This window comes from Tenrec ecaudatus, chromosome 12 (assembly GCF_050624435.1).
Source record: "Tenrec ecaudatus isolate mTenEca1 chromosome 12, mTenEca1.hap1, whole genome shotgun sequence".
NCBI classification, from domain to species: domain Eukaryota; kingdom Metazoa; phylum Chordata; class Mammalia; order Afrosoricida; family Tenrecidae; genus Tenrec; species Tenrec ecaudatus.
Genome location: NC_134541.1, coordinates 141613248 through 141635100, shown reverse-complemented (window position 1 = coordinate 141635100; position 21853 = coordinate 141613248).

Here is a 21853-nt window from a genome sequence, read left to right as displayed (position 1 = left end):
TCTTTTAATCTCTGGTGCGGCCTGGTTAATAAAAGCCATCATCACTGCAGCCCTACTCTCCTCAGACGATGGGTCCATGGGTGTATATAGTCTGAAAGCTTCCGTGATGCGTTCTAAGAACACAGCTGGACTTTCTTGGGGACCTTGCCTCACATCAGCTACCTTGGCCAAATTAGTTGGCTTCCTTGCTGCCGCTCCGAGACCAGCCATGAGAACCTGGCAATAAACTCAGAGCCTCTCCCTACCTTCTGATTCGTTGAAGTCCCATGCAGGTCTTTCCAGGGGAAATGTCAGGTCGATCACCCCAAGGTTTATTGTGGGCTGGCCATCTTCACCGGGTACAAGCCTCCTATTCTCCTGTTGGATTCGCGCTCTCTCTTCTTGTTGAAGAGCATGTGGAGAAGCTGCTGGCAATCATCCCAGGTGGGCTGATGCGTGAACAGAACAGAGTCTAAGAGGTTAATAAGATCCTGAGAATTCTCAGAAAACCTAACTTTCTGAGACTTCCAAATATACAGATCGCTGGTGGAGAAAGGCCAATATTGGAGACCTTGCTCCCCGTCATTTCTCACCGGGCCAACTGCCCTCAACGGCAGAGCCTGGGCAAAGTGAGGCTCTGGGTTGGAAGGAGGTCCTGGGCTGGAACTGGAGGGGTTAAAATCCATGCCCAATCACTGTCAGGAAAGAGTGGCAGGCCCAGCAGGAATTTGAACTGGGGAGGAGGGAGAGAACTGGGAGGAGGAGGGCTGGGGGAAGGGGAGACAGGCGAAGGAGGGAGGTAGCAGGCCTTGGAGGGGAAGTTTTTGGTGGGAGGCGTTTGGGGTCTAGGGAGTCCAAGTGGCAGGGATTATAAGGAGGCTGCGCTCGCCAGGTCTCTTCTGTATCTTCAGGCCGTGACTCTGCCTCAGCCTGCAAAATTTTTGGGTGAACTTTGTTAGTGACCAAGACCTGGGTCTGAAAATTTTTTATCCAATTAGGAGGATTCTGCGCCAAATCTTGCCACACCAGGACATAAGGTATTTGGTCAGGATGGCCTTCTCATCCAGGTCGGAAGATGACATCCTTTACTTTCTGGATAATCGGTAGACAAAGGGTCCCCCGCTAGGCCATCCAACTCCGAATGTCGGCCAATCTGAATGGCAGAAAGTTATTAGTTTTCCCTTTTTAATTTCCACAGAAAGATGATTTGCTCTAGTCTTAATTTCCTTAAAATTATCCACCAATAGGGACAACGGGGTGCTGGAGGAGCCTCCCATAACTGCGGAAAAATAGATGATTAAGGACAAGACAAGCGACACGAAAGCAAGACAAACAACTTGTGACACGAACTAAACAAAGAGGATGACCACACAGTGTTTGCAGACCCTTTGAGGCACCTAGCGCCTCCCTATCCAAACAGACCCAGTCTGTTGGAACTCAGGTCCGAACTCTAACCGGAACTTACCAGGGGCACAGGAGAACATCTCCCACTCTGAACCCGACCAGTGACCTCTCTGGCGCGTCCGCCTGGGTTGTATTCTGGTCCCAATTAACGGTGCCACCCATAAACCTGTCCTGACAGAATGTCAGAAACACTACGACCTCAAGATCCGACCGTGCGCCCGCAGCAGGGTCCGTGCTCTCACTCCCAGATCCTGGACGAGCCCCCAAATGTTAGACTGGGGAAAGGAAGGCGAGCTCACCTTGGGCGCACAGAAGAACTACCACCAGTTGAGATGCAAACGCGGCAAAAGGAGTTTATTTGCTAGCTCGAGCTAGGGCTTCCCTCCCTCCACAGGGGGGGTGGGGGGCAGTCCAGTGTTGCTGTTCTTTAAACTTACTGGAAAAAACTTCTGGCATCAGCTTTGTCCATTTGTGGTTGGCAAGCAGTTTCGCGGGTCGCTGCTCTCTACTGGTCAGTCTGGGACAGGTGATGTCTTCTTTGGCAGAATTACCTCAGTGTCCAGGAATTTGAAATTCGAGCTTAAGCCTGCCCCAGACTTTGGTTTTATACAGCCTGTCATGGTGCTGGTGCCGGCAGTTTTAAATCAGGACCCCACAATTCCCGCTCCTAAAACACACTTCTGCGTGAAAAGACACCTGAGTGGCAGGCGGGTCCGGGCTAGACCTGATGGCGTGGGCCCGGCACGGGGGACCTCCAGGAGCCTCCGCGACCCCTGCCCTCGGCCGCCCTCAGCCACGCTGCATCCCGGTCCCCAGCCGCAGCTCTCACCTGCCCAGCGGCCCACGCAGCCAACTCCGGATCCGGGGGCACCCCCTCGGTCACCTCCCACCCGTCCGGCGCAACACTCTGCCGCCCGCGCCTCGGGCGAGCTGTACTGGCGGAGGTTCCTGGCGGTTCCTGAAGAGTGCCTGGACCCCCGCCTTCACCAGCGGCCCGGAGCTACCTCGCGGGGACCTCTCTGCCTTCATCCCACTTGTGCCCCGCGGCGCCGCAGACACCAGACCCTCCTTTCTGAGCGTGGGAGCGCGGGGATGCTGCCCCGCCTGGTCGATGGCCTTTGAAAGACTGAAGTTCCCACTTCCGAGTTCAAGAATATTTTTCTGTGTGTTCATCTTTGTGATGACAGCTAACCCTTTGCTGCAGTTTCATCGTTTAACCAACCCCTTTCTTATTCTGCTCTCCTGTTCGCTTTTATCTCAACCAAGAAATGTCACGCTCCTCATTCTTCGTGCACAGTTGAATGTTTTAATTATAAACCCTAATGTCGGCTTACTGTAAAGCACCTGTACGAGGAGGCTTCAAAAATTCATGGGAAATTATCTTCTCTTTTCATTCCATTCTCCCACGATCTTTCCGAAGCTCGCGCGCATTGTGATGCCAGTGTACAATTAGTAAAACCCCTCTGGCAAATAATTCAGTAGTCTGGGATATAATTTAGAACTATATGCTATGCAAAGCAAAGGTGGCAAAACAATCCAGTGGTAAAAGAATAGTTTGGTTAATGACTGATTTAATTGACTCAATTTACAAGAAATCAAAGGAAGGAGCATACTACATTCAAAAATAAACTCCAGGAGGATTAGAGCGATAAAATATCCAAAACATTAAAAACTTAGAGGAATTTTTTTTCAAGAGTAGCAATTTAGCTTTAGTGAGGTGGAAACTTTAAGCAAGATAGGAAGACTTATGTCTTTAAAGTAAAGATAAAGCTATTTGACTATATGCAAATATTTTTACCTTTTAGCAAGGCATCACAATGACAGGAAATGTGTTTAAAAAGAACAATTGGCTTCAAATAAAGCTATGCAAAACGCATGGCAATCTACATTGTAATCCTCACATAAAGAGGTTCTATAAATTATTTTATAAGACAAAAGCTCAGTTGTGTGTGTTTTTAATACAGGCAATGCATACAAATAGACAATTAACAGAATAGAAGTTCATAAACATTAGGATTCATAAACATTGAAAAGATGCCTATCTCAATAAAATGATTTAAAATGAATAAAAAATAAAAAAAAACCAAAGATTCAATTAAAAAAAAGATGCCTACTGTCATTGAAAGCCCTGGAAATGTAAACGGTTGAGATATAAATATTAAAGTCATGGAGAGCATGAGCGATAGAAGAGCTATTACAATAATGCAGTCACACACATTTCATGGTAGCACTGCTCACCTCAGCCCCGCTTGGTGGTCCACGTGGAGAGAGGGGGAAGGGAAGGAGGACGAGGGGAAAGGGAAACAGGGAAGGAGAGGAAGCCGAGGAGAGAGGGGGGGGGGGATAAGAGACCGACGAGAGTGGCTTCTATTGCTATAGGGGGGCGTGTAAGCCCAATAATTACAGGTAAAGACATACATCACAGGAAGGAGTTGCACTATGTTATACAGCAGTGAGAGGGGGTGGTCTAGGGACATACACTCAATAGGAAGAGGAGGGATTGGGGTATACATGTGACAAGATGGGCGGATCCTACATTTAGGATGGCGGCCTAACTTTGACCTGCTTTCTGGATCTCCATATGAACCTTTATCAGTAGGGTGTGAGCTCCACCTACAGGAATCAAGCTATTGGTTGCAAGTTTTAGAGAGAAGCAATCCATTGTCTCCAGCAGCAGGGAGCAGAGACAGCAGTCTGGCAGCATTGCCTTGAGGGACTTTGCAAGCATCTGACCCACACACATTATCCCTCTAGTAGGAATCAACCCAGTTAACTTAAATTGGGCCTTTTTATCTCCAGACTATATATTTTTATTGGAGTAGAAAGCCTCATCTTTCTTCCCTGGAGCTGGCTGGTGGTTTTGAAGAGTGAAACTTTGTGTTTAACCGCTAAACCCATAACCTCCTATGGCACTAGAGCTCCATGAACTAGCAACGTAAAATGCTTTGCCCTCAGGCAGAGTTTGTTTGCTTCCACCCACTCCTCTGGCCAGCCTGGTGAGGAGTAGTCTAGCCCTCAAGAACTTGCCTGAGTATGCCCTTGATGGGAACTGGGGTACGAGGTTGCATGTTCATGCCCTGGCCAAGATGGTTGGAGGGCCCTGGACCAGTCCTGTAAACTTTTCTAATCTGTAATAATGTATTTACTCCAATCATGGTCCCTTTCCCATTTCTGTAGTCACATTTCCAACTGTGATGGTCTGATCTGCTGGGAACGTGACTTTTAAAGGGGCTTCCTTTGTTTTCCATGTGACTGAGCTGTTGTGGATCCCTTAGGCCCCATTATGGAGTCATGCTTACGGTCTCCCTCAACCAGATGATTTGTTTTGTCTGGACTTTGTCCCATTCAAGATTTAACAAGGGGGTCTCTGTAAATTATATTTGAACTTGGACTCTTCTCGCTGCCCTAAAACAATGCACACAAAAATATATACCAATTCGATCATTTCTACGTGTACAATTTGCTAACATTCATTATATTTATGAAATTATGTAGCCATTCTCACTGTCCTTTTCCAGTTCCAAATTTCCATCATACACATAAGCTCACTGCCCCTTAAACTTTTCACCTAACCTTCCAAGTTCCTGTGTCAATCTGATCACAGACAGATTATTCTTTACAAGAACACAATGTCTAAAGCAGATCTTCTTTACTGATTCAGCTATTGGTTGGCTTTAAAAAGGCTTTCCAAAAATAAAACCTGCTGCTATCAAGTCAATGCTGACTCATAGTGAATACCGGATATGGGCTTCTGAGACTGTAATGTTTACAGGAGTAGAAAGGCCCACCTTTCTCCTGCAAAGCGGCTGGTGGTTTCAAACTGCTGACCTTGTGGATCGCAGCCCAACATGTAACCACTACACCAATAGTGCTCCTCAAAAGGACTCTAGGGGATGTTTTTGATTTAAGGTTTTAGGATCTCCACTTTTTCTTTTTTCCCCCCTTCTTTTCACCCAATTGATATTTGATTCATACTATTTCATACCTTGATTTTACACATAAGATAGCTCTTGTTCATAACAGTTCATACAGTTCTTCTACATTCTCCTCCTAGAGTATATGTGAAAAAATGTGGACATATCATAACACTTTTACAAAAGGAGCGCACATGCATAACCAGTTCACAGATCGAAAAAGAGAACCTGACGACATTGCAGACTCCCACTTGAAACCCCTCCCAGTAACCGTCTCTGTCCGCAACTTCTAACATCAGAAATCCATTTTTCCTAGTTTTGAACCTTAATTAAGTGAATTCATACAATATGAGCTCTTTTTATGTCTGACATCTTTTGCCATACATTGCTCCTAGAATCTTGGTGATATTTCTATACAACTGTGTGTAGCAATACCTTATTCATTTTCAGTTGATAAGTATAATTGTGTCATTTTTTTTCAATCTCATTGTTTTATAGTATTTCATTACATCTATAGCTCCAAGGGAGCCCTAGTGTCAGCGAGGTTATACATTGGGCTGCTAACCTCAAAGTAGGCCATTCAAAACTACCAGTCACTCCATGGGAGAAAGTCAGGTCTTTCTGCTCCGGTAAAGAGTCACAATCTCAGAAACTCACGGGCAGTTCTACCCTGTTCTATAGGGTCACAATAAATCGACATGGACTTATGGCAGTGAGTGAAAATTTTGTATTCTGTTCTATATGGTATCATGTTTCCCTTTAGGAATAGTTGTTATATAGTTATTTGGTCCCTTATAAATGTTTGTTTCCAATGGTTTGATGAGCAAAGAAATTGTAAATTAAATCTCTAAAAGACTGTTTAAAATACAAACTGTCCACTCTTACATCATTGTCAATTCCTCTTCTACATGGACATTGAACTGCTAACACCGAGGTCAGTGGTTCAAGCTTACCAGCCCCTCCGACGGAGAAAGATGAGCCTGTTTGCTCATGTAAAGATTCACAGCCTTGGTGTCTCCATGTAGGCTCACTATGAGTCCTGAGCACCACCTTTCTGTGGAAGCCAGTCATCCTCTCTCCCCAGCCACTGCTGGCATTGCCCAGTGGGCACAGGAACAAAGGGGTCATGGTGGCAGGTATCAAGGTCGTCTCTTGGAATTACCATGTCCTGTGGTTAAAGTCCATGGTAAACTACAATACAATTCTGACAAGACTACTAATGGCACAGACTCTTCAGGAGTGACAGATTCGGTCACTGAGTCAGGCCAAGAACCAGGACCAGCTGCAGGACTTGTGAGGGCAAAGGGAATACAGAGTGGGTGGTGGAAAAAGGCAGCTCCAAAGAGCAGCCCAGCCACATGATCAGTTACAGAGATGAGGACTACAGTTGTTATGCGGGCTTCCTCTTTGCATGTACACATCCAATATTTGGGGTTCATTTATACAATATAAGGTGAAAATGGGGTTGTGTGCTGTCAGTTGTACCCATGTTAGTTGTGTCATGTTACATGCGAGTATGTCTTTGTCTTTGTTTGGAGATTCTGTTTGGTTTACAGAGAAGTGTGTAGGTGCCAAATAGACAAGAGGTGGAGTGTGACCGATAGGTTTAGTGTCAACTTGACTGGGCCAGGGTTCTCAGTAGGATGTGATCTAATTGCATGGTGAGCAGCTATGCAGTTGTGGTCAGATGAGGGTGGGGGGAAATGGACAGGAAGTTTCCTCCTATTTCAGCAAACTCTGGGGGAAGCCATGCCTTTTCCTCCTGGTGCGAATCCTGCAGCTGTCTCATCGACCTCTGTATCTTTGGACTTCAGCCGCCAGCCTGCCATCTTCCCTGCTCATCCTGTCATCTCTCAGCACCTGCAAAGTTGCCATCTTGCTGGAGCACGTAGCGGTGGGAGAACAGCCTGTGGAGCAGGCTCCTGGGAGGGAATGTGGGGATTGGCAGGCAGAACGCCCAGGCCCAACTCGGTGAGCTGTTTAACTTCATCCAGGCTGACGCTCCTCCCTGAGATGTCACGGAGGACAAGCTAGAAGCAGTTTGTAAATGACCAGGCACCTCACACCATGAGCTTTCTGTGAGTGTCTGAGATGGTGGGACCGTGGACTCTGATGCTTGGGCTCTCAGTCTAACCTGCCCAACGTGACTCTGAGGGACATTCCACTTAACTTCGAAGGTTCCTTGCCCCTGACCCTCACCACCATAGCCCACTCTCCTGATTTCCAGTCTTCAGAAGTTGCCACAAAGAGTTACATGAGGCTGGGCCCATTTGAGCTTCTTCAAACATAACTCATTGTGGCCCTCATGTTCAGTGTCCACCTTCCTACCCAGGGGTCCTGAGTGGCCTGAGGGCACAAGGTGGCGAGGGCTGATGTGCAGGCTGTCTGAGGCAGGGAATGTGCAGGGAGTCCTGGGGAAGAAGAGCAGAAGCTCAGTGATGTCAGTGCTCGAGGAGAGGAGCAGTATGGCATGGCAGGCAGGGGTGGGATGGGGAGCAGGTGATGTGTTTAACAGAAGAGCATGGGGAGAGGAGCAGTGTGGCGTGGGGAGGGCAGGTCATGTAGTTAACAGAAGGGCATGGGGAAAGGAGCAGCATCGCATGGGGGCGGGCAAGGGCAGGTCATGTAGTTAACAGAAGGGCATGGGGAGAGGAGCAGTATGGCATGGGGAAAAGCAGGTCATGTGGTTAACAGAAGGGCATGGGGAGAGGAGCAGTATGGCATGGGGAGGGCAGGTCATGTGGTTAACAGAGGGCATGGGGAGAGGAGCAGTATGGCATGGGGGCTGGGAAGGGCAGGTCATGTGGTTAACAGAAGGGCATGGGGAGAGGAGCAGTATGGCATGGGGAGGGCAGGTCATGTGGTTAACAGAGGGCATGGGGAGGGGTAACTCAGTGGGATAAGGACAGCTGCCATCAAGGTGAGGGGAGGGTATTGGGTGGGGGTTTAGGAGGCTGTGGATGATGTCAGGGGTGAGGAGGGTCAGGGGTAACAGAACCTGGGAAAGGGTATGAACATGCATAGCAGATGTCCCTGCACCAGCCAGGGCTACTGTCCAGGTTGTTTGCTCTTGACCACAGCGTGGCCTTCTATCTCCTACAGCCACCAAGTACAGCCCTTAACAGGGGTCAATTTTGTCAGCAGACATGTCTAGAAGCTATTATTCCTGTGCAGGAAAGAGCACCCAGTGAAGCCCATTGGCAGCCACTGAGGAACAGTGATCAGAACCCAAGACTGTGCTGCTTCCCTGCCGTCCACCCCGACAGCCATTCGCCAGGTGGCTCCACTGCTTCAGCAGACCCCAGATGAGCCTTCCAAAGGGACAGCCACTGACTCACTGGGCTGGAAGACGGTCAGAGAAGTCTTCTTCAGGGAACTCATATCGTTTGGGCCTTCTGTCCCGACAAGCTCTGACCTTGACCCATCAAGCCAACCCAGTTCAGCTTCCTCTTGGGCAGCTTTCCCATCTGGAAACACTGTGAATTCCCGGCCAGAGGACACTTCCAACCTCTTTGCATGAATGTCTCACAAACATGAGCTCTGAAGCTAGAGCCACTCTTTCCTTGACCCTGACATCCAAAAAGTTCCTGGAATTACACACTGTCAAGAGAACAAGTGAGTTCTGACTCCCCCCTCCACCCCCGAGTTCTTTGGGGATGTTGAAATGACTCAGGCAGAGCATGCCACCTCAGTGCCCAGTCCTCTGGAGCAAACCGGCACACCTGTCCAGCCCTGAGCAGCTCATCTCTCCAGGATCTGGGCCATTCACACTAGAAATTGAACCAGCTCTTCAGGGGCATCCCCTCTGCACAGGGAGTCCCTGGGGACTACTGCCTGGGTCCCGAGGAGCTCCTCCCCACTGCAGTCTCCCTCTGTTCAGTCAAAGAATTTCCAGTGCTGCTCAGTTCAAATCTATCCAACACAGCTGAGGGAGTGAAACTGAACAGTCAATTGTGTTTCATTTGAGTGATTCACTAGAGATAATAAGCTCCTCTGTCCCGCAGACAGCAGGGCCACATTAAGCACAGCTCCAATGTTAAACGGGTCACATGGAGTCCAGATGAAAAGTGGCCCAAATTCATCATATTGCGGATCCAAGGGTTCTGTCAACTCACCCTGGTCATGTCCTTTGTCTAGGAAATGATGATGGATATAATGGCCATTTCTCTTAAGAATATGTTACTTTTTCTAGGAAGCAAGTATTGGACCGACCCTTCCATCCTGGAACATAGGAGGACAAGGAAAAACTAAGATTCAAGGAAGCAATTAGCCCCAAGGAATAATAGTACCCTTGGACCACAACCTCTTCAAACCTAAGAAGAGAATAATTAGCTGGACCCCAATACCAACTACCAACCAAGATCATAATCGAAGATCCCGGTTAAAATAGGTGGAAATGTAGAATAAAAGGTAAAGACCAGACTTACTGGACCGAAAGACACTGGAGGAACCTGGAAGACTATTGCCCTGAGAGTACAACTGCTAACTTGAAACCAAAGGCACCTCTGTAAGTCAACTTTCAACCAAATGCTACCTGGGACTATAAAACCCACCACAAACTCATTGAAAAATGTGGCCTGGGGGACAATCCACACTACAAAACTGAAAGGGTAACATTTGCTCCAAACCCAAGAGGAGGAGACCGGGAAAGTGGACAAAAGAAAATAGGGAGCCCAGGGAGTTAACAGGCAGCTGCTACCTCACTGCAAGAGTGTGTGACCAAGGTCACTCAACAACTGTAGGAACTGCTGATTGGAAAACAAACTAGCTGTGTAAACCTTCACATAAAACACACTCTTTGTGGAAGGAGGATCAAAAGCTTGCTGCCTGTACCTGAATAAGAAAGCAGTTTATGTCCACCTCTTTCTACGACCATGACAACATTTCTAATCTATGAAACAATATCACCCAAAGGGATAGTGAGTAGCTTGTAATTCCCATTTAGTTATATTTGTCATTCTCTATTTAGTGTCTTTGATAGTTCTATTTGTGTTTCTCTTTCACCGTTATTTATTAAAAATCTTTTTATTGGGGGCTTTAAAAAATTTTACTGGGGGCTCTTAAGGCTTTTACCACAATCCATATATCAATTGCATCAAGCATATTTGTACATGTTGCCATCATAAGTTTCTAAACATCTACTTTCTAGTGAGCCCTTCTCTTTTACTTTTATATCATAAACACCTGAGTTTCTGAGGTTGGCGAGGGAGTGTATTAGGTACATGATTTCATGCCAAGTTGAAGCTATATAAACGTGTAGGGGTGGAATTGAGCCTGTCAATCAGGTTACAGCCTGATGGTGCTTCCTTGTGGGTGTGGCCTTCTCAGGGGCATCTCCCTCCCTCTCCTTCACCTTCCTGCTGGCTGACCCTGGTTGCTACCACTGCCCTGCAGCTGCTTCCACCACCATTGGATACATGGGACTTAGAATCCACAGGCCTATGATCTTCCTGCATTCTGCATCATTGCATGTGACTTTATGAGTCTGAAGAGGCACTTATGGATTAGTATCAGACTTTTGGACTTGAGTTGTACTGGACTGGGATGTGTCTTTGATATATAAGCACTTATTGATATAAAGCTCTTTCTTACACCTATATGAGTGTCTCTGGCTTTGTTTCTCCAGTCAACCTGGCCTAACACAGGAAGTATATGGAACTGGAGTTCCTGGGTGGCACCAAGAGTTGAGTGCTCAACCACTCATGAAAAGATTTACAGTTCAAATTAGAGCTTGGAATTGGTTCCAACTGGTTCGGTCATGGCAGAAAAATCAAAGCAGAACAGACACAAGTTTTTAAAATTTGGGTGAACCAGAACAGTAACTAAAATGGGAAGTTTATAGGCTGAAGTCCTATCATGAGTGTCTCTGGATAGACATAATGGGTCCTTCAAGGAGCATGGTGCAGTAGCTGGGGGTAGTGGCAGGACTGTGGAGACCGACATGCATTCAAAGCCCAATGTTTGGCCACCCTCTTTGAGAGGGCCGCCAGAGTTGTTTCTGAATGTTCAAGTTCCAACTTGCAAGAGATGTGGTTGCTATACAATGCATATGGTGCCTGTGGTAGTTACGTAATCTGGTGTGAACTTGAGACTACTGAGAGTGAAGGGGTGGAATTTACCATGCCAATCAGGTCACAGCTTGATGACCTCATTTGGAGGCTCTCCGGAGATAAATAGCCTGCTGGAGGAGGGACACAGACACTCTGCTTGGTATTCCTGATGTCAAGACACGTGGAACTATGCTAGAGCCCTGGAGCTAGAGCTAGAGCCCTGGAGCTGGAGGAGCCACGTGGAGGCCCACACCAGCACTGAGATGCTTCCACAGCCACTGGATCCACAAGACTTTCCACCACTGGCCTATGTTCTTCCTGCATTTGGCATCATTGCATGTGTTTGAAGACAGATGACAGATAGATGATAACCTCACCAGGAAGGCCTCACAAGGCTCTAAGAGGAAAGACTCACACGCTCTGTGATAGGGCTAATTTGCCAAGTAGGCCAATCAGAACACAAGGGCAGAGTTTAATTGTGTTGCAACTTGATTAGCGGACAAAGAGAGAAATGGCTTTCCTAGGCCCCTTCCCTTTTCTCTCCCTGCCTGGTCATGGGACCAGCTTGAGCTATGCTTTACCCCAACCTGGACTGCACTACCCGTGGGCCAAGCCAATCAATTGATGGTATAGCTAGAGCTTGAGACTTCTTTGAGACCTGTCTTGCCAGGCTGCTGCTGCGTACATTGCTTGAACTTGAGGCTGGTGGATCCTGTGGCAGTATAGGGGCCTGCTTCCCTAAGCTCCCTGCTACTGACAATTGCTGACTAACCCTGCTATCTGCTGCCTTCAGGCAGACTTGGCCTGTCTTGCCTGAGGGAAGATTCCAATGTCTGCTTCATTGACCTTGGACTGGCATCCCAGTTCAGTGGAAGGATTTCCAGTATGTTAACGGTTGCATGAAAGTGAGTTCAACTAAGCTTTCTACACTGCTCGGTTAATCTGTTAATCTTCTCGATGTATAAACCTATCCTTTGGTATATAATCATAAGTTTTGGCTCACTCCCTGCAAGACATTCTAGAGGAAAGCCAAATGGACTTACCCTGATGTAGCCAGAACCCTGACAGCTGGAGAAAACATGTGGACACCCCTGCCAGCACTGAGATGCTTACACCACCACTGGATCCACAAAACTGTCCACCCACTGGCCTGTGATTTTCCTGCATTCGGCATCATTGCATGTGTTTAGTGAGTCTGAAGAGGGATTTACAGATTGTTATTGGACATATGGGCTAATAACGGACTTATGGACTTGATCTGGGCTAGAATGTTTTCTCAATATTCAATTGCCCTTTTATATAAAGCTCTTTCCTATACAAAACAACAACAAAATGAACACAAGTATCCTGGTTTTGTTTCTCTAGTGAACCCTGCATAACACACTCTCCAATCTCTCATAAAGCATAAATCAAATATGGAGCAAAACTGTAAAGCAACTGAATGGTCAGCAAGAGTAAATTTCCACTGGTTCAGGCCAGTAGATGTTGTCTATCAGGGTCTTCCAAGGAGATCAGATCATTCGTCGGTTCTGGAAGGTTACTGGTAGCTTTCTTCAGGAAGGGAACCCTGCACAGCAGCGGACTCACACATCTACACACAGGGCAGTAAACTTGCTGGGAGGAGGCAGGCATTAACCACTTGACTCAAGAAAAAACAACCATTTTATTCACTGAAGAATAATTCTTTTTCCTGTGGTTTTAGGGAGGCTGGTACCAAACATGGGATATGGAATCATCCTTTGTCTAAAGCATCCCCTTAGGTGGAGAGTCTGCTTGTTCTGTGCCATCAGCAAGGGTTTAAAGTTTTTCTGGAACCCAATCTGTGAGCACCTCAGAAGCATACAGGTACCTGAGTACACACCCAACTCATGAAGTGCTAGCCAAGGATGCAAAGAGACTCTGCTCTGACAATGACCCCAGTGGGTGCTGCTGACTGGGAGGCTGGTAGTTCCAAGGCACCTGTTTCTCTGCAGGTAAAGGGTACGGCTGCCTGCTTCTGTAAAGATCTGGTCTGTGAAACCCTACATTGGCACTCTGAATCAGGCTGAAGGGACCACAGACTTGCTGAACAGCAAACCAGTCGCCTTGGAAGCAGGACTGCCAGAATGCTCCTCAGAAGCAAGGATGGTAAATCTTTGTCTCACAGTCGGACATGACATCACCAGACGAGTGCCTGGAAAAGACATCCTGTTCGGTAAAGCAGAGGGCCAGTGAAAAAGAGGAAGACCCTCAAGCACATGGACGGACACACTGAAGGCCACAATGGGCTCAAACCCAGTAACAGTGAAGACGGTGTGGCGCAGGCCGTGTTTTGCAATGTCGAACATTGAAAGTCGACAGGGGTCAAACACACTCAACAGCACCTGACAACTGGGATGGGGTGACTTGATGGCAGCATGGATGGCTGGATGGTAAGCTGTGCACGCACATAGTGGTGAGATGGAAATGAAGAGGAGAGTTCAGATCATGAATGCTTTCATGACTTGTCATTTAATGCTGGTGAACATTTTTATCATAAACGCAATGGACTATAACCGGCAGTGGAAACCCCTTATCCTGCTCTACCTGGGCCATCACCAAAGGGTTTGCCTCTAGGTTTCTCAGAGGAGAAGCAATCAAAACACACAGATGTTGAGCGTTGACAACCACAAAGAGAACTGGGGGAGGTTTGGCCTTGCACCACCGTGCAGGTGGGAAGTTGGCTGGCAGTGCAGTGTGAACTGATCAGATCTTGTCCAAAGCGTGGACTCTGGTCTGTCCCTGCCTGAGTCAAACTAAATTGCCTTTACCTTGTGACCCCAGGAACAGTCTCAAATACCAAACTAGTCCAAGATCAAACCATTCTAACACAGCCGTGTGCAGCAACACCACTACGTTTCTCAAGGAGTCTGGGAGTTGCTTCTTCTGTGGATCAGAAGCTACAGCTTGTCTTCAACATCCAGACGAGGCACATGTGCTCCCCCTGAAGTGCCAGCCACCTCCCCAAGAAAAGCTCAGTCCAGACTGCTGCTGGAGAATTCACAGAGCATCTGCACCCCCCAGACGGCATCACTGGAGGCTTGGCCAGCAGGCCGCTGCACCTGTAACCAAGCACAGCACCTTCCTCTGCCTCCAGCTGTCCTCAGAGTACTGACTTTCCAGCCCAGAGAACATCCTGGCCCGGCCACACTCCACCACTAACATTTACACTAACCCTAATCTGAAACCCGAAACCCGAAACCCTAACCCATCCCTAAACCCTACACTCTAAACCCTAAAAACCCTAAACTCGAAATCCTGACCTTAACCCTAACCCTAACAACCCTAACCGCGACCCTGACCCTAACCCTAACTCTAACCGTAGCCCTATCTCCTAACCCCTAGCCCCTGACCCCTAACCGCTGACCCCTAACACCTAATCCCTAACACTAACCCAAACCCTAAACTTAACTCTAACCCAACCCTAACTGAACCCTAAACCTAGACCTATCCCTGAACCCTAATGCCAACACCTAGACCCTAAACCCTTAACCTTTAACCCTTAACCCCAACCCTAAAAACCCTAACTATTCCAACCCTAACCCTATCCCTAACTCTAATCATAACCAAGTCAAATCAGGACTGGTCATCCAAAAATTCAGCATCATTTTCCTCCAGTTCACACCTTAAAATATCATCCCTTCATCAGCTTGAGTTCTGGGCAACTCAATGTGGGCCCCCTCACTTAGCCTTACTAGGGGTCCCCTTTGATCATCTTGTCTTCAGATCATTGGCACTGTTACAAATCCTCAATAACCCTACCAGTCAATCCATGCTGTCTTCTCCGCTAGTCCTTGTGAACCACATCCACAGATGTCAGTGGCCAGACTCAACCCATCTCTTTAATGCTGCATTTATCTCACTTCAACTCAACAAGTGGGTTGAGGTGGCCACCTGGCAAGCATTTCAACCTGCCCACAGGCTCCCTTTAGCAATTAAGTCCTAGAGCAAAGAGTTTCTTTATGGATTCAAATTTTGTCCAGCTTCTGACAAAAACCACTAGTTCAGAATTCAAAAACCAAAGATTTCCTTCTTTTTTCTTCAATCTGTCAACAGACTCTGAGATGAGTCTCTTCATTTTTTAATTTCCTGAGAACTCAAGACAGTGGGTGGGGTTTAGCGTTTTAGAATCTTCTTTGCAGGGGTGTCTTAAGCCATTTAAAGATTCAAATTAAGACCTGAAGGCAAGTGGACTTATAAGCTCTCTATTTTCATACTTCCCAATAATCATTTCTATCAACCATTATATCAATTTTGGAAACAGCTATCAATATTCCTGTGATAAATATCAGTCAGGTGACATTTAGAAAACGACCATCAGGAGTCCTGTTGTAAATATTAGTCTGGATATATGGAAAACATCTGTCAGAATACATGTTGGAAACATCTGGAATCATATGTTAAATATCAGTCCAAAGACATTTGGGAAGCATCTGTCGGGAGTTCAGTATTTAATATCATTCAGGACATATTCAGGAAATATCTGTCAGGAAACCTGTGGTAAATATTATTCAGGAGACACTTGGAAACATCTGTTAGAATATATGTAGAAGCAGCTGTCAGCAGTTCTGCTGTAAACATCATTCAGGAGACATTTGGGAAACATCTGTCAGGAGTCCTGTGGTAAGTATCATTCAGGAGACCTGTGAGAGACATCTGCCAGAATACATGTAGGAAATATCTCTCAGGAGACATGTGGGAAATAACAGTCACATGCAGAAAACACCTGTCAAGAGATATTTGGAAAACCTTTTTCAGAATACATGTAGAAAACATCTTTCAGGATACATGTGGTTTCTGTCAGTCAGAGACATGTTGGAAACATGTCAGGAATTCTATGGTAAATATCAGACAGGAGACATTTGTGAAACATCTGTCAGGTGTCGTGTGGTAAATATCATTCAAGAGACTTTAAGGAAACTTATGTCAGGGGTTGTGTGGTAAATATCAGTAGGAGACATGTTGGAAGCATCCATCAGGAAAACCATGCTATCAGTTAGGATACATGTGGGATAATCTGTCTGAATGCATGTAGAAAACATCTTTCAGGAGACATGCAGTATTTGTCCATCAGGAGAGATGTTGGCAACATCTATTAGTAATCTGGCATAACAATCAGTGGTAGACACATGAGACACATCTGTCAGGAGACATATGAGACACATCTGTCAGGGGACATATGGTATCTGTCAATCAGGAGATATGTTGGGAAAATATGTCAGGAATCAATTTCTCAAGACCCATTACTGACCACTCAAGGGGGCCGTTACTCTGTGTCTGATATGATGTGATGATTCCTCACTGATTCCCTATGAGGAAAAAATCTTACTCATTTTACCATGTCCACCTCACTAATATTCTGTATAAAATGTGTATGTTTTCATAAATAGCCAGCTATATCTTCCATGAACTTTTAATTTACTAGTATAAAATAATTTAAACAGAAATATCATTTTAACAGGCATACATTTTGCTCATTACCTCTCCTCACATAAAAACCAGCCTTGAAATCACAATGGATGTAAAATTGAAAAGTAATCAATTGAATAATATAAAAGTATGTAAATTCTTCAAAAAACAAAAAATATAATTGCAAATAACATAATAATATAAAAGTATGAAAACTCTTCAAAAATTCAAAGTCAAGCAATACAATCTTTAAAATATACTGAAATATTATTTTTATCATAATTCATCTGATATTTTTCCAAAAATGTATTCAATTCGTTTTCAAAATATTTTAAAGATGCTTTAACAAGATTAGCAGAAGTTGTAAATTGCAATTTAAAAAATATCAGCTTCCCCACAACCAAATGGGTCTAAGGGGCAGTTGTGTAATTGAGGGGTAAATTAAAGAGGCATCAGACAAGATAAAGCAAGCAAGGGCTCACCTCCTCATTCATGACTGCAGGAACCAGGTCTGAGCAGAGAGAGCAAGTATTGTAACCTCACGAGTTTCTGTAATGTTGGGCACACAGGCCACAGTGAGCACATACGTAACAGGAAGGGGTTGCACAGTAGGCATACATGTGACAGGAGGGGGACGAGCTAGGGGTGTACACACAATAGGAAGGGGAGGCACTAGGGGCACTAGGGGAACATACTAACAAGATGGCAGTTTGACCTTGCCCGTCCCTGAGCTGGCTTGACCTTAGGTGTCTTTGAGCTCTCCTCCAGGGGAACAATCCATTATCCTTATCAGAAGGGAGTGGGTTCTTCTTAGGGTGGTGCAGCCCCTAGGGTCTAATTGCCTTAGATGGATGACAACCTTCAGGCAGATAATCTTCAAGCAGTTGACCTCCAAGTATATATAGTAGCAGCCATGTGCTTGTAAGAAGCGCCTTAAAATCTGTATTATTATGTGGGGACTTTGTGGAGCATAACCTTTACATAGGAGAATATGAGTGGATGTCTTCCAGATTCCTTAACGTATGAATGTTGAAAGTTTGCCTGAATGCACTCGCTTCCCAGTTTTCAGTTTCCCAAAAGCCCATTGGGAAAACCCGTGAGATCAGGAAAGATCTCTACAAACTTGGGGAAATGTCACGTGTATAGTACACATTTTCAGAAAAATATTTTCTTACCCGAATGGTCCTGAAGCCATCTAAGTGCTTAGGACTTGTCAGAATCCACTAAATTTTGGATGGTCTTCATATAAAGGCAGGGCACTGGTTTCTCAGGCTTCAGCTAGAAGAACCTGGGTATAAAGCTTAAGAATTGGTAGAATGTAAATCAGAGTTTCTTTTTCTTTTCTTTTTTAAAAAATAAATCAGGGTTTTGGAGGCTCTTACAGTTCTTGTAACAATCCATACATCAATGATATAAAGCACATTTGTACGTATGTTGCCATCATCATTTCCAAAACCCTTCCTTTCTACTTGAGCCCTTGGTATCAGCTCCTTGTTTTTACCTCCCCCACACCCCATATCAGAATCTCTTGATGCTGGGCCACAAGGTACCCTGTTAAAGGAAACTAGCATCTGACAACTGAAGGGTCAGTAGGCACAATTGTACTGTTATAATGTATAAAGTTCATAGTAAAGTCATAAAATAAAGGAGACAGATGCATTGTATGGTAGCATGCTCACCTTAGCCCGTCTTGGTGGTCCATGTGGAGGTGGGAGTAAAGAGAGAATCTTTACTATCTTGGGATAGATTTATAGGTAGCATAGTCAGTAGTTACATATGTCACAAGTGTTAGCGAGTGAGACCCTCACCCAGACCACTCACTGAAACAGAGATGGAAAGAATAAAGCTTTATTCAGACAGAGTCGAATCTGGGTCCTCACCAGCAACTGAGGCAGGCTCAGTCTGTAAGGCGAGAGCCCTGAACAGCATCAAAGCAGAAGGTATTATACTTTTTTTGTGGGGCGTCTTGCCAAGCAAGGGGAGGAGGAAGGCAAGTTCTTGTGTGAAACTGGCAAAGCATTCTCAGGAAGGTGAAACAGAACAGTTTTTAAGTCTAACAAAGCAAGTTCTACATTTAAGGTCAGTTTGTCCCTAGTGGTCTGCCAAACGATACTGTAGGTAGGCTAGGCTGCTTCTTGGAGCGTAAACATCCTGGTCTGGGCTACACCTGTTTTAGGCTGCAATTTAAAATTTTTCCATTTCAGACCGCGGGGTGACCTGCCTGTTACTGTTACAGGGCACAGTGTCACAACAAGGTGGGTAGCAACTACATTAAGGTTGCTGAGCTCACAGGTGAGGTAACATAATACCTGTATTGGGGGAAGGTATGAGGGGGGCTGGGTAACACAGTGGGAAGAGATAGCAAAAGGACGTCTGCTTCTCTCGGGAGATAACGTTCACCATACGGCAGCATAGCTGTTATGGGAGAATGTGTGGGGACGATGTTTATAGCAGGACAATGTACTTGGACATTAATCTCTAGCTTTCCAACATAGCAGTTTTCCGACAGTGGAATACTAGCTTTCCAGATTCCTTTTATGAGTTAGGGAATATCGTCCTCATCAGAGTTCCCTCAGTGTTAGGTTCCCACAGTTCCCCCTTCTGTACTATGTTTAAAATTAAAGAGAGCTATAGAAGCTACATGGTCTCTTCATATCTCTTAGCTTCCTATAGAAGCAACATGGGACTGCGAGCATCAAAATTATGACAATGAACAGCAGTCAGACTAGAATTAAAGCTATGTGACATACTCTGAATCCAAGTATCCAACTTACCATCCACCAAATGTTTACTCACCTCAGACTTAGGAGATATTTAAGTCCGTCCTTGAATGTATAGAAAATATCCTTTTTTTAGCTGATTAACAGCTCCCTTGTAAATGTTTTCTCATCAAACCTCAATTTTGTAAGGCAACATCGCCTGGGTTAGGGGCTACACAGACTCTGCAACATTCTAATACATTTTAACATCAAATGATAAAGTCCCTAATCTGATCATCTAGCAAACAAGCAGTCTGTTGTGGTACTCAGATCGTTCTTGTCTGAGAGTATCAGCAGCGGCAGAGATGTTTGTGAGCACCAGGAAAGCTGCGACGGCCATTCTCACGAATCCATGAGGTCTCCTTGATGTTTTGGGTCACTTCAGCAACGAGAGATGAGGTCTCCCCATTCTCCAAGTCGAGCCATCCGCTGTTCCTTGCTTCCTGGGCCTGGGCAAGTGGGAATCCATTTACTCACTCCTGCGCCAAAAAGGCACAAAGCAAATAGCCCCCCCAAGGGCAGTTAGCAAACCTGTATCCCAGACGCCATTGTCCTCAGATCAGCTTTCTCTGTAGAGGTAGAAATGTATTTATCTGCCCTAATGATAGAAGCTTTAGGTAGAGAGAGAAAAAAATGAGCTAATAAAGCTAAATGAAGCTTGTCGTGTACAGAATCGCCTTTTGTCTCCACTTCTGTTTTAATAATTGGGACCTGTGTGCCGCGTGCCCACTTGAAACGGGCCTGGCCTCGGAGGTTGAGAGGGACTCCCATGCGGTGTGAATGTTCCAATCTTGACAAAAACTGCAAAACTGTCTGCTGGTATAAGCGGAGCTACTGTCCATTTTCTGATGTGATGTAGTGCCCATCACAACGAAAGAGGAGTGAATGGCGACATGCTTTGTGGATTCACCAGTCATGACTGGCGCCCATAAAAATCCTGAGAAAGTATCTGTAGTAATGTGCACAGCTCCTAGACATCCACGTGAGGGTATGTGCGCGACATCCACTTGCCAGAGTGCATTTGACTAGTCTCCACGTGGGTTAACTCCATCAGGTCCCTGGCTAAGTGAGGTTTGCTGACAATGAGCGCATTCTCTGAAGAATTGTCTGACTTGGGCCCACTTTAGATGATAGGCAAGCAGTATTGTCATGTGTAGGAAGCATCAGGCTGATCAAGGTGTTTACTAATGGGTGACTATTTAGTCCCCTGCTTCTCTGTGTCTCTGCAGACAAAAGCATTGCAAAATGACTGTTATTTGTGACTTTGCTGCTAAAAGCATTGAGGGATAACTCAGTTATTTACGATCTCTTTGAGACTCTCTTGAATCTTGCATATCCCTGTGACTGTCTTTGAACCTAGTGCTTTTATTAATCTAAGGTTAAGAGACTGTGACTAGTTAAGTAACATTTGCATAGATAAGAGCTTAGGAATGTTTAAGTTCTTTGATGTTTGTTTTGTAACCAATTCCCTTGTGTAAGAAGAGTATAGAAACTAAGCTTCAAATATACACGAGACTTCAGTCCATCGGATTGGAGTCTTCCCGATCCCATGCTTTGTATATATCTCTTTCTTTTCCGTTCATCTGCACGCCTCATTTCGAACCCAGCTTGATGCGGGATAGCTGGTCTATATCCCCGCAGTCATGTACACTTTGATGCTCAGCTTTGGGGATTGTAAGAGTAGCAAATGTGCTTTGAGTTAACTCATCTGCTTTAGCATTTCCCACAGGACTTGCCCCCTGACAACTACGTGTGTGCCCTCATGTGCCCAATGCAGAACGAATGCAGACAGGACCTTATTTGAGTTTTCAGGGTGATGAATAATTTACCAGTGTCAGAGTGGGGACCTGACTCCAGCTTTGCCGCTTCAGTGGAAGAGCGTGCTTGTACGGTGCACACTGAAACACTGATTATGTGGTTAGGCGGCTTCACATCTTTGAGTAGTAGAACGAGCGTGAACACTTGTTTTCTGAGCAGAGGTGTAGCGTTTGAAAGGGTTGAGAAGAAGGACCTCAGTAGGCCACTACGCCTTTCCTGGGCCCTCTGTAAAGTAAGTGGGGGCTCCATCTGTGGCTTAGGGGATGCGACTCAGATACATGGAGTCTTTTCAGCAATTCCCAGAGCTTTCCTGGAGGTTAATGAAGATCTAAGTTTCCATAAAATTCAGGTAATGCTATCTGATAATCTGTAAATGATTCCAAAAGGTTTTATTTGGGCTGGAGTATACAGAAAAATTATGACTGGTGGATCATACCCACTTAGTTTTGGCAGCGATGCCTGCCTTTAGTGATCAGCTGTGCTGTTTGTTCCCATTAAGGCC